This window comes from Rattus norvegicus, chromosome 5, assembly GCF_021556685.1.
Source record: "Rattus norvegicus strain SHRSP/BbbUtx chromosome 5, alternate assembly SHRSP_T2T, whole genome shotgun sequence".
NCBI classification, from domain to species: domain Eukaryota; kingdom Metazoa; phylum Chordata; class Mammalia; order Rodentia; family Muridae; genus Rattus; species Rattus norvegicus.
Genome location: NC_141538.1, coordinates 13,760,461 through 13,775,000, shown reverse-complemented (window position 1 = coordinate 13,775,000; position 14,540 = coordinate 13,760,461). Strand labels below are relative to the sequence as shown.

The window sequence follows — 14,540 nt, the reverse complement described above, 5'->3', positions numbered from 1 at the left end:
GAAGATATAGGGTCCTAGAAGGAAAACTCCAACACAAGGAAGGTACTTATACAAAAGAAAAGACAAGATATTAAGCATCTCATAAAAAAGCCAAAAGGAGAGACCCACAAGCACATAAAGCCACCTATAGTATATAATAAATTTAATTATATCTCTCAATATTAATGGACTCAACTCACTTATAAAAAAACATAAGCTAACAGACTGGATACGCAAACAAGATCCAGAATTTTGCTGCATAAAAAAAGAACAAACAAACCATACCTCAATAAAAAAGTCAGACACTATCTTAGAGTGAAAGGATGGAGAAAGCTCTTTCAAGCAAATGGTCCCAAGAAAAATCTGGAGCTGCCATCCTAATATCCAATAAAATAGACATTCAACTGAAAGTTATCAAGCATGATAAGGAAGGACACTTACCTTTCATCAAAGGAAACATCCAACAAGATGAAGTCTCAATTCTGAACATCTATACCCCAAATGCAAGGGCACCCATATTCATAAAATAAACTTTATTTACTAAAGCTCAAAATACACATTGAACCACACCCAATAATAGTGGGAGACTGCAACACCCCACTCTCACCAGTGGACAGATCATTGAAACAGAAATTCAACAGAGACACAGAGAAAGTAATAGAGGTTATGAGCCAAATGAATATAACAGATATCTACAGAACATTTCATCCTAAAACCTAAAAAATACAACTTTTTCTTAGCACTTTTTTGTGCCTTCTTCAAAATTGACTGTATAATTGGTAGCAAAGCAATCTTCACCTGATACAAGAAGATTGAAATAATCCCAAGTACCCTATCAGAGCATCATGGCTTAAGGGTGGTCTTCAATAGCAGCAAAAACAACAGAAAGCCCACATACACATTGAAGCTGAACAACTCTCTAATCAATAATAATTTGGTCAGGGAAGAAATAAAGAAATTAAAGACCTCCAGAAATTTAATGAAAATGTTGACACATCATACCCAAATTTATGGGACACAATAAAAGCAGTGCTAAGATGAAAATTCATAGCACTAAGTGCCCTGGTAAAGACACTGGAGAGAACTTACACTACCAACTTAACAGCACACTTGAGAGCTCTAGCACAAAAAGAAGCAAACTCACCCAAGAGGAATAGAAGGCAGGAAATAGTCAAACTCAGGACTGAAATCAACCAAATAGAAACAAAGGAACAATACAAAGAATCAGCAAAACACAAAGCTGGTTCTTTGATAGAATCAACAAGATAGATAAATTCTTAGCCAAACTAACTAAATGGCCCAGAGGCAGTATTCAAATTCAAAAAATCAGAAATGAAAAGGGAGACAAAACAACAAAAATGGAGGAAATTCAGAAAACCATCAGATCCTACTACAAAAGTGTAGGGAGCGGTGCGGTAAAACAAAGATGGCGTCGACATCCAGTCCAGTCTGGTAGTAAACGACTTATCGCGCATGCGCAGGCTTGTCCCCTTGCCAGGGCAGCTGTAGAATAATGAGGTGATCTGGCGCCCACATGTGGTGAACAACGGTACTGCGCATGCGCGGGTTTTGCACCTGGCGTCAGTTGGCCAGGATGTTAATATGCTAATGAGGGATTCATGCTCGGCCAATCCTTGAAGGACAATTAGCATAGCCTCAGCCTGCTGTGTATATAAGGCGAGCGCTTTTGCCACTCGAGGTCCCCGTATCAGCAAAGAAGTGGTCCTGCAATAAAGGCTGTTGAGAAGAATCCGACGGTGTTGCGTCTTCCTTGCCGGACAAGGCGGGCGAGACACAAAAGCTTATACTCGAAAACAAAAACAAAAGCAAACAAAAATCAAACAAAACTGGAAAATCTAGAGGAAATGGATGGTTTTCTAGATAGATACCACATACAAAAGTTAAATCAAAAGCAGGTAAACTAAACAGGCCCATATCCCATAAGGAAATAGGAGAAGTCATTAAAAACCTCCCAACCAAAAAAAGACCCAAGGCCAGATGGATTTAGTTCAAAATTCTACCAGACCTTCAAGGAAGACCTGATACCCATATTCCTTAAACTATTCCATAAAATAGAAACAGAAGGAACATTACATAATTCATTCTCTGAAGCCACAATTACTCTGATACCTAAACCACACAAAGGCACAACCAAGAAAGAGAACTTTAGGACAATCTGGCTTATGAATATCGATGCAAAAATACTCAATAAAATTCTTACAAGCCGAATCCAAGAATACATCCAAACCATCATTCGTCATAATCAAGTAGGCTTCATCCTAGGGGTGCAATGTTGGTTCAATATCCAAAAATCCATTACGTAATCCACCATATAAAAAAACTCAAAAAAATCAAATGATCATCCAGTTCGATGAAGTAAAAGCATTTGACAAAATACAATACCCCTTCATGTTTAAGGTATTGAAAATATCAGGACTTCAAGGCCCATATCTAAGCATAATAAAAGCAATTTACTGCAAACCAACAGCCAATATCAAATTAAATGGAGAGATAATTGAAGCAATCCCACTAAAATCTGGGAGAAGGCAAGGATGCCCACTCTCCCCATATCTATTCAATATAGTGCTAGCTAGAACAATAAGACAACAAAAAGAGATCAAGAGGATACAAATTGTCAAAGAAAAATTAAAACTATCACTACTTGCAGACGATATGATAGTACACATAAGTAACCCCAAAAATTCTACCAGAGAACTTCTCCAGCTGACAAACAACTTCAGAAAAGTGGCTGGATATAAAATTAACTCAAATAAATCAGTAGCCTTCCTTTATACAAATGATAAACAGGCTGAGAAAGAAACAAATCCCTTTACAGCAAGCACAGATAATATAAAATATGGGATAACTCTAAACAAACAAGTGAAAAATCTTTATGATAAGAACTTCAAGTCTCTCAAGAAAAAATTGAAGATCTCAGAAAATGGAGATCTCCCATGCTCTTTGATTGGCAGAATTAACATAGTAAAAATGGCCATCCTACTGAAAGCAATCTACAAATTCAATGCAAATCCCCATCACAATCTCAACACAATTCTTCAAAGACATAGTAAGAGCAATTCTCAAATTCTTTTGTAAAGGCAAAAAACCCAGAATATTGAAAACAATTCTTCACCATTAAAGAGTGGTTGGATTAATCACCATCCCTGACCTCAAACTCTACTACAGAGCAATAATGATTAAAAACTGCATGGTATTGGTACAGAGACAGACAGGTTGATCAGTGGAATAGAATTGAAGATCCAGAAATAAAACCACATGCTTACCCACACTTGATCTTTGACAAAGAAGCCAAAAATATACAATGGAAAAAAGAAAGCATCTTCAATAAATGGTGCTGGTCTAACTGGCTGTCTGGATGTAAAAAAAATGAAAATGGAAACATATTTGTCACCATGCACAAAGCTCAAGTCCAAGTGGATCAAGGACCTCAACACAAACCAGATACACTCCATCTAGTTAGTAGAAGAGAAAGTGGGAAAGAGCCTTGAACTCATTGGCATAGGCAGAAATTTCTTAAACAAAACTCCAATGGCTCATGCTCTAAGATCAAGAATTGATAAATGCAACCTCATAAAGTTGGAAATCTTCTGTAAGGCAAAAGATATAGTATATAAGACAAATTGGCATCCTACAGATTAGGAAAGGATCTTCACTCACCCCACATCCAATGGAGGGCTTATATGCAAAGTATATACAGAACTCAAGAAACTTACCACAAAAAACAAACAAACAAACAAAAAAACCAAAAAACCCCCAACCCAATCAAAAAAATGGGGTATAAAACGGAGAATAGCAATAGAGGAATCTCAAATGGCTGAGAAGCACCTAATGAAATGTTCAAAGTCCTTAGTGATTAGAGAAATGCAAATCAAAATGACCTTGTGATTTCACCTTATACCAATCAGAATGGCTAAGATCAAAACCTCAGGTGACAACACATTTTGGTGAGGATATGGAGAAAAGAGGAGCACTCCTCCATTGCTGGTGGGATTAAAGTGGTACAACCACTCTGGAAATCAATCTGGAGTTTCCTCAGCAAATTGGATATAGCTCTAGCTGAAGACCCAGCAATACCACTCTTGGGAATATGCCCAAAAGATGCCTCAACATGCCACAGGGGCATGTGTTCCACTATATTCATAGAGGCCTTGTTTGTTATAGCCAGAAGCTGGAAACAACACAGATGTCACATGACAGACGAATGTACACAGAAAATGTGGTTCATTTACACAATGGAGTACTACTCAGCTATAAAGAACGAGAACATCCTGAGTTTTGCATGCAAATAGATGGAACTAGAAAATGTCATCGCAAGTGAGGTAACTCAGACCCAAAAAAGCATGTACGGTATGCACTCACTAATAAGTGGACATCAGTCAAAAAAAAAAGTACAGACTACCCAAGATGCAGTCCACAGAACTCAAAAAGTTCAACAAAATAAAGGGCCCATGTGAGGATGCCTTAGTCCCACTTGGGAGGGAGAAGAAAGCAATCACCAGTGGAACGGGAGGGAGGGACCTTGGAGGGAAACAGGACAATGTGGGGAAAGAGTGGAACAAGATCTGATATTGGGTGAAGGGAAAGGACTGAAGGTCTGAGGGCCAGCAGAAAGGATTGAAACAGGCAAACAGGTAACTTTGGGAGGTAGGAGGTTGGGAGAACCCTCCAGAATGTACCACAGACCTGGGAGTTGAGAGACTCTCAGGACTCAGAGCAGGGGGCTAGATGAAATGCTCCACAATGAGGAGAGGGAACTTATAGAGTCCATCACCAGCAGAAGTGAGGGATGGGGTTGCTATCCCACAGCCAAAGTTCTGACTCATAATAGTTCCAGTGTGAAAGAACTTCAGGGTCAAAAATGGAAAGGAGACCCAGTGACAGTCTTAAAGTGGGATCCAGCTCAAGGGGAGGCCCCAAGACCTGGCACCATTACTGAAACTATGGAGCGTTCACAAAAAGGGATCTATCATGACTGCCCTCCCAAAGACCCAACAAGCAGCTGAAAGAGTCAGATGCAGATATGTGCACACAACCAATGAACAGAAGCTGCTGACCCCTGTGATTGAATTTGGGAAAATTTGGAGGAAGCTGAGGAGGGCAGGGCACCCTGTAAGAGGACCAGCAGTCTCAATTAACTTGGATCCCCAAGATCTCTTAGACACTGGATCACAAATCAGGGAGCATACACCAACTGATATGAGGCCCCCAACACATATAGAGCAGAGGACTACCTGGTCTGGGCTCAGTCGGAAAAGATGCACTTAACCGTCAAGCGAGTGGAGTCCCCACGGTGTTTAGAGGTCTGGTTGAATGATGGGATGGGAACATCATCATGGAGATGGGGGATTGTGGGGGGAAGAGGTATGGAATGTAGAACAGTTGGAGGGTGGACAGGGAGGGAGATAAAACCTGAAGTGTAAAAATAAATAAACAAATAAGTAAATAAAAACTACTTCTAGTAATGGAAGAAATGAATATGACTGAATATTTTAATGAAAGGAAAAATGTGAGACAGACAGAAGAGGAGGCAGAAATGGCAAACATTTTGTTAGAATCAACAGATCCAGTATCAAAGCAAACAAATAGAGTAGTCTCCTACTCCTCTGCATAGGAGAGTGAGAGGCAATGAGGAGCTAGGGACAGGAATGATGCAAGGGTAAGGAAGAGTCCAATGGATACAAAGCTGGCAAAAGAAACCAGGTAGAGAGGAAACTGCACTTACAATAAGGGTTTTTTTCCTTTCACTGAAAGGAGATTTTTTTTCTCACATGACATATTCTGATTTCTGTTTCCCCTCTCTCTACTCCTCCCAGCTCCTCCCCACTTCCCTTTCAGGCCAGATCTACTGCATTTCTGCATCTTATTAGAAAATAAATAGACCTTTGATGGATATAATGTAATATAATAAGTCAGAACACAACTATCACATCCATCAGAATGGGACAAAACAATCAAAATAGAAAGAGTCCAAGAGAAGGTTCAAGAAACAGAGACCCACTTATTTTAGCACCCAGAAATCTCATAAAAAACTAAACTGGAAGATATATATTTCTTTATCCAATTATACATATATATTTATATTTATATATATATATATACACATATATAGCCAATGCATGTCTATACATCAAACATAGGACCTGTAGGATAAAACGAGAGAAGAAAAAATACACTAACAAATAAAATCAAAATAAATTAGATACATTTTAAAACAGAAGAAAAGAAAGTCCCCGACACAATATTGTTAGAGAAGGAACCGCCAAAGATGCCATTGAGTTCATTTTCTGCTGGCCATCCTCTCTGGGCACACGGTCTACACTTAAGAGTAGTTTGTTTCCCTAGTGAGGCTCTTTTGGACAAAACAGATTTTTACTTTGCAAGTGGTTACCAGTTGGCGATAGATAGTTTCTGGGTTAGGGCTCATGTGTCCACCTCTCCTTTTGCTCTAGGCTCCCAATTGGTAGAGACGGGTGTACAAGCTGTGCATGTTGCCTCAGTCTCTGAGTTCTTATGTGCAGCCATCATATCATTTAGAGGGCCTTTAACAAGGATTGTTTTCAATACTGTAGCTGGTGACATGACAGTGCAGTCAGTCACTTAGAAGGCTCAGGCAAGAATGATAACAGCAAATGTCAGCATTGGGGGTGACTCCAGCAAGCCTCTACATCCTTATTCTGGAACAAAGAAATAGATAAAGGTGCACAAGAAGTAGCAAGTAAAGCAAGAAAGTTCCTTCAGAAAGCATATGCTTCCAAGGAGAGAGCAGGCCAGAGCAAATAGCAGCAGGGGTCGTACTGCACTGAAGTGGAGATGGTTGGAATTTTATGTTACTCTAGTGGTTTTGGTTTGCTTTGTTTGGCTTATATGTACAGCTTGGGCTTTTCTGAGCACGTTCTCTCTGTTATGTGTGCAATCTTATGGATCGTGAGTGTCATTAGGATCTTAAATTTCTACCCAGGGATGTGTTTGGTGTTGACGAAGGTGTTACTCAGCTACTCTGGCGTGCCAGGGACTTGCACTAGAGGCACAAACCAGTCATAGGCGTCCCAGAGTGGGGGCTGCTTTCAGTCCTCCTCTTTGCCACAGTTGTTGGTATGCTTGGTTTTAAAGGCTTAGTTCAAAGTTTTCCAGACCAGTATCAACTTAGTGCCCCTGGCTTAGAAGGATCCCAGTTTTGAGGCCAGCAATAGCCAAAGAAATGATTAGTGTACATAAGGATTGCAGGATCTGGGCCTCCTTGTTCTACTGACTGTGAATAATCCAACAAAACAAACGTAGGGCCGCATTTGAAAGCAAAATTTAAAAGTGTGACACAGCTTGTAGAAAACTTGGTCTCATGATGTTGACATAAAAAATGCTCTTAGGAGGATGCAGTTAACAACCTTATGGCTCCAAGCTGAGAACACGTTAATGGAGCCACACGATGACTTCAGATAATGTATTGATCTCATTTGCCCACAGGCCAAATATTTCTAACAACAGTGGAGAAGAAATCTACCAAATCTTCCTGCTCAGAAACAAAAGAAAACCCTTGTCCTATCCATTTGCTTATGAGGTTTTGCAGGGGTTCCTGAGGATGAAACAGGATCCTGGACTCTAGGGAAGCAGGCGACCACTGAGAACAACCCTCAGCTCTCTCTGTGGTCTTACGGAGGGACATTTAAGACTTTGAAATGGACAACAATGATCACTAGACTTCCTCTCAGTAAAATGCTGGAGTATGTGGGATTGCTGAACTTTATAACGACACGAAATTTTGTCTCTAAATAGATAAAATTTCAATCCTATGAAAACAGTGAACGCGATTTTTGTCTCTTTAATATTTGTTCATTTATGTGTATGAATGTTTTATCTGTATGCATGCCTCTGCAGCATGTGTGTACCCGATGCTAGTGGAAGCTAAAAGAGGCATCAGATCCCCTGGAACTGTTCCAGATGATTGTGAGCCACCATATCGGTGCTAGGAAACAAACGCTGGCCCTCTGGAGCAGCAAGTGCTTAGAACCGTTGAGCATCTCTCCAGCCCCTCCCTTATTTTTATAGAAATCTAAGTAACTTCTAATTGGTAGAAAAATATCTTTCTCCCTGCCTTATGAAGAATGCCATTTTTACCATTTGTAAAATAATTCCACTGACTCTTTAATCAGACATGTTTGTAGTTCTTTGATTCGTCCTTCAAACTGGCAATATTATTTTTCCCAGATGACTCATTTAATTAATAGTTACATAAAATTTTTGCTACCTGTTCATTTTATGCCTGTATGATAGCCTTTATTTTGAATAATTACATGTCAAGACTCACTGAGATGTGCCAACTCTAATAGTTAGATAAATGTCATCAGTAGAACATATGTTCCCACAGGCACTCCCCCCACCCCCTGCACCCAGGCAAGCCTTTTCTTAATTTACAAGTTGGATCTAAAGGATCATAGAGATTTTACCTACCAACTGAGGCTTCTAATTAAAATTTCTCTCTCCACTAATTTTCTCTTGTATAATGTTTTTATCTTTGCTGCTTAACTAAATTTGGTCTGAGAAAGCATCTGTACTTTGAGAGTTTACTGTATGCACTGCAACTCCACTGCTTATTGACCCAATGAAAGCCAAAGGAGGCTTATAGTGCGTAACAGAGTCTATGCCCCACAGTGGCTGAGATTCTGCCTATAATGGGGACCCAAATGATCAAACCATATTCAAATAAGATATACATTCATCACACAGTATCCAACCCAGCTTCTGTGCCTGACTTATAGGGCATGTACTCCATGGAAGATACCTTCAGAATCTTTTCTGGTGTTGAGGGATGCTTGAATTGAAAATATCCTTGTGTTCATTTAAACTTTTAATTAATTTAAAGATTTTCTTCGAATAGTATGCACCCAATAATGTTAGCCACTTACAGTGACTTTAACTTTTGATCCCTCATTTGATGTTCTGTCCATGACTGTGCTGCGTGGAGACTGTTCTTGCCAGTGACAGAAGGCCATTGTCTCTGTTTATTTGGCCATTCAAGTTCAAATCACTTTAGGTCCTACCAACAAGGAACAGCATTTTGATATGAGCACTACTTAATATTTTGTAATTGTTTGAAACTACACCATTCACATGTATTGAAGAGTATGCATCTATAATCTAGAGAGGCCCATAAATTTCATTGTGTGAGCATGTAGTACATTCTTCTGCCAACACCCAGAAAGACTAATAGGTGATATTTGACATACTCCCTTCAAAGAAATATTATCTTAAGAGAGAAATAAGCATATTGAGTATCTCTAAAAAGTTTTAAAAACTTGAACCAATAATGCTTTTTACAATTTTTAAGAGTTCATATACAGAAAACCAAATTTAAAATGATCTTATTTATTTTTTATTTTTTTGGATAAGGGTCTCCTTATATAGCCCTGACTGTTCTTAACTCATGGTGGACTTGAACTAACAGAAATCCATCTCTTTGATGTGTGCTCAGCACCAAACTTACAAGTATTTTAACAATCCAGTTCATATTATTAAAGTAAATCATTTTGTAAACAAAACTTTGTTAATAATTTTTAGCATGATAAAAATCAAAGATCAATGTTTAAAATTACATTAGAACATATTAAATTTTATTTGAGCATACTTTCTCTACCTTACACAGCTGCGCTGATTAAGTTTGAAAACGTAATTATATGCATAACTAAATAAAATCATTATTCTGACAAACACTATATTTTGACAGGAATGATTATATAATGCATTAGCCTGAAGACAACTTCTAAAATCTCTTAAGGAGTTCAAAAGATGAAAAGTGGCTCTCAGCTCCTCCCTGTTCCAGAGACAGCCACATCTTCTTGTGCAGTGCCAGCCTTGTCTCATAGACAAGATGGTGAAGGTCAGTGTGAACGGATTTGGCCATATTGGGCACCTGGTTACCAGGGCTGCCTTCTGCTCTGCATCTGGCAAAGTGGACATTGTTGCCATCAAAGAACCCTTCATTGACCTCAACTACATGGTCTACATGTTCCAGTATGACTCTATCCACATCAAGTTCAACGGCACAGTCAAGGCTGAGAATGGGAAGCTTGTCATCAACGGGAAGCCCATCACCATCTTCCAGGAGTGAGATCCTGCTAACATCAAATGGGGTGATGCTGGTGCTGAGTATGTCATAGAGTCTACTGGCATCTTCACCACCATGGAGAAGGCTGGGTCTCATTTGAAGGGTGGAGCCAAAAGGATCATCATCTCCGCCCCTTCAGCCGATGCCCCCATGTTTGTGGTGGATGTGAAGCATGAGAAATATGGCAACTCCCTCAAGATTGTCAGCAATGCATCCTGCACCACCAACTGCTTAGCCACCCTGGCCAAGGTTATCCATGACAACTTTGGTATCTTGGAAGGGCTTGTGACCACAGTACATGCCATCACTGCCACTCAGAAGACTGTGGATGGCCCCTCTGGAAAGCTGTGATGTGATGGCCATGGGACAGCCCAGAACATCATCCCTGCATCCACTGGTGCTGCCAAGGCTGTGGGCAAGGTCATCCCAAGAGCTGAATGGGAAGCTCACAGGCATGGCCTTCCGTGTTCCTACTTCCAATGTATCTGTTGTGGATCTGACACGCCACCTGGAGAAACCTGCCAAGTATGATGACATCAAGAAGGTGGTGAAGCAGGCATCTGAGGGCCCACTAAAGGGCATCCTGGGCTACACTGAGGACCAGGTTGTCTCCTGCAACTTCAACAGCAACTCCTACCTTTGATGCTGGGGCTGGCATTGCTCTCAATGACAACTTTGTTCATTCCTGGTATGACAATGGATATGGCTACAGCAACAGGGTGGTGGATCTCATGGCCTACATGGCCTCCAAGGAGTAAGAAACCCTGGACCATCCAGCCCAGCAAGGATACTGAGAGCAAGAGAGAGGCCCTCAGTTGCTGAGGAGTCCCCATCCCAAATCAGCCCCCAACACTGAGCATCTCCCTCACAATTCCATCCCAGATCCCCATAATAACAGGAGGGGCTTAGGGAGCCCTCCCTTCTCTCTTGAATACTATCAATAAAGTTCGTTGCACCCCCCCCCAAAAGATGGAAAGCTCAATGAGAAATGGACAAAAATATGAATGAGAATTTCTGCAAAGACAGTATAAAAATATGTCAACAAAAACAGTCATGAAAGAATGACAAACAGACCCACAATACCATTCCACATGCACAGTGATGGTGCCTACAATGAGATACCATTCCATATGCACAGTGATGGTGCCTACAATGAGATATCATTCCACAGGTACAGCGATGGGTACAGCAAGGGATAGAAAATAGTGCTGAAAGAATGGGAAACAATTCCCCCAGATGGCAGTGCCAGGCTCATGAAATAATAGAGCTGTAAAGGAAAATGGCTCTATTAGAAAGATGACATATCTAGAAACCCCGTGTTTAGTTCTGCTAAGAGTACTGAAAGTATTTGATCACCTCGGCACTTACATTCAAATGTTCACAGTGGCATTATGCATAAGAGTCAAATATGAAGCAACCTGTCCATGTTCACTAACCAGTCATGGGTGGATTGAAAAAACCTGGTATATCCGTGCAAGGGGACACTATCTGCTCATGAATTGAAATGAAGCAGTAGTGGTACTTCAGGATAGATAGACTAGAGAAAAAATGAAAGAAAGGAGCTCTCTGCTCCCAAATCCCGTGGGAGAGAGACCTCACCGCCTGGTCAGGTGGGCACTCCTGAGGATGCAGAGCAGAGGAGACCATCAACACTGCCCACCCCTGCCCACATCCCTGGCCCAAGAGGAACCTGTATAAAGCCTCTGGGTTCCCGTAGGGGAGGGCCCAGGAGCGGCAGGACCCCTGTGCCTGAGACACCGCCGGAACCTGAAGGAAACAGACTGGATAAACAGTTCTCTGCACCCAAATCCCGTGGGAGGGAGAGCTAAACCTACAGAGAGGCAGACACGCCTGGGAAACCAGAAGAGACTGCACTCTGCACACATCCAGACTCCAGAAGAAAACACCAAACGCCATCTGGAACCCTGGTGAACGGAGGCTCCTGGAAAGAGCGGTGCAGATCTTCCCGGTTGCTGCTGCCACGGAGAGGACTTAGGCAGTACCCCATGAGCAAACTTGAGCCTCGGAACCACAGGTAAGACCAACATTTCTGCTGCAAGAAACATGCCTGGTGAACTCAGGACACACAGAGGCAAAATTCCTCTAGGACCGGGCACTTCCTGTGTTTACCGGAAGTCCCACACCCACGGATCCCGGCCCGCAGCAGCTCTCTGCTCCCAAACCCCGTGGGAGAGAGACCTCACCGCCTGGCCAGGTGGGCACTCCCGAGGCTGCAGAGCGGAGGAGACCACCAACACTGCCCACCCCTGCCCACATCCCTGGCCCAAGAGGAAACTGTATAAGGCCTCTGGGTTCCTGTAGGGGAGGGCCCAGGAGCGGCAGGACCGCTGCGCCTGAGACACCGCCGGAACCTGAAGGAAACAGACCAGATAAACAATTCTCTGCACCCAAATCCCGTGGGAGGGAGAGCTAAACCTTCAGAGAGGCAGACACGCCGGGGAAACCAGAAGAGACTGCACTCTGCACATACATCTCGGACGCCAGAGGAAAACACCAAACACCATCTGGAACCCTAGTGCACGGAAGCTCCCAGAAAGGGCGGCACAGATCTTCCTGGTTGCTGCCGCCGCAGAGAGCTCTTGGGCAGCACCCCTCGAGCAAACTTGAGCCTCGGGACCACAGGTAAGACCAACTTTTCTGCTGCAAGTGACCTGCCTGGTGAACTCAAGACACAGGCCCACAGGAACAGCTGAAGACCTGTAGAGAGGAAAAACTACACGCCCGAAAGCAGAACACTCTGTCCCCATAACTGGCTGAAAGAAAACAGGAAAACAGGTCTACAGCACTCCTGACACACAGGCTTATAGGACAGTCTAGCCACTGTCAGAAATAGCAGAACAAAGTAACACTAGAGATAATCTGATGGCGAGAGGCAAGCGCAGGAACTCAAGCAACAGAAACCAAGACTACATGGCATCATCGGAGCCCAATTCTCCCACCAAAATAAACATGGAATATCCAAACACACCAGAAAAGCAAGATCTAGTTTCAAAATCATATTTGATCATGATGCTGGAGGACTTCAAGAAAGACGTGAAGAACTCCCTTAGAGAAACACAGGAAAACATTAATCAACAAGTAGAAGCCTACAGAGGGGAATCGCAAAAATCCCTGAAAGAATTCCAGGAAAACACAAGCAAACAGTTGAAGGAATTAAAAATGGAAATAGAAGCAATCAAGAAAGAACACATGGAAACAACCCTGGATATAGAAAACCAAAAGAAGAGACAAGGAGCTGTAGATACAAGCTTCACCAACAGAATACAAGAGATAGAAGAGAGTATCTCGGGAGCAGAACATTCCATAGAAATCATTGACTTAACTGTCAAAGATAATGTAAAGCAGAAAAAGCTACTGGTCCAAAACATACAGGAAATCCAGTACTCAATGAGAAGATCAAACCCAAGGATAATAGGTATAGAAGAGTGTGAAGACTCCCAGCTCAAAGGACCAGTAAATATCTTCAACAAAATCATAGAAGAAAACTTCCCTAACCTAAAAAAAGAGATACCCATAGGCATACAAGAAGCCTACAGAACTCCAGATAGATTGGACCAGAAAAGAAACACCTCCCGTCACATAATAGTCAAAACACCAAACACACAAAATAAAGAAAGAATATTAAAAGCAGTAAGGGAAAAAGGTCAAGTAACATATAAAGGCAGACCTATCAGAATCACACCAGATTTCTCGCCAGAAACTATGAAGGCCAGAAGATCCTGGACAGATGTCATACAGACCCTAAGAGAACACAAATGCCAGCCCAGGTTACTGTATCCTGCAAAACTCTCAATTAACATAGATGGAGAAACCAAGATATTCCATGACAAAACCAAATTTACACAATATCTTTCTACAAATCCAGCACTACAAAGGATAATAAATGGTAAAGCCCAACATAAGGAGGCAAGCTATACCCTAGAAGAAGCAAGAAACTAATCGTCTTGGCAACAAAACAAAGAGAAGAAAAGCACACAAACATAACCTCACATCCAAATATGAATATAACAGGAAGCAATAATCACTATTCCTTAATATCTCTCAACATCAATGGCCTCAACTCTCCAATAAAAAGACATAGATTAACAAACTGGATACGCAACGAGGACTCTGCATTCTGCTGCCTACAGGAAACACACCTCAGAGACAAAGACAGACACTACCTCAAAGTGAAAGGCTGGAAAACAACTTTCCAAGCAAATGGTCAGAAGAAGCAAGCTGGAGTAGCCATTCTAATATCAAATAAAATCAATTTCCAACTAAAAGTCATCAAAAAAGATAAGGAAGGACACTTCATATTCATCAAAGGAAAAATCCACCAAGATGAACTCTCAATCCTAAATATCTATGCCCCAAATACAAGGGCACCTACATACGTAAAAGAAACCTTACTAAAGCTCAAAACACACATTGCACCTCA

General features: G+C 41.6%; 1 pseudogene; it reads left to right on the top strand.

The window, feature by feature from the left end:
* Window positions 1-9,862: 9,862 nt before the first annotated feature.
* Window positions 9,863-10,975, top strand: LOC148005634 (glyceraldehyde-3-phosphate dehydrogenase pseudogene; annotated as a pseudogene).
* The last annotated feature ends 3,565 nt before the right edge of the window (window positions 10,976-14,540 follow it).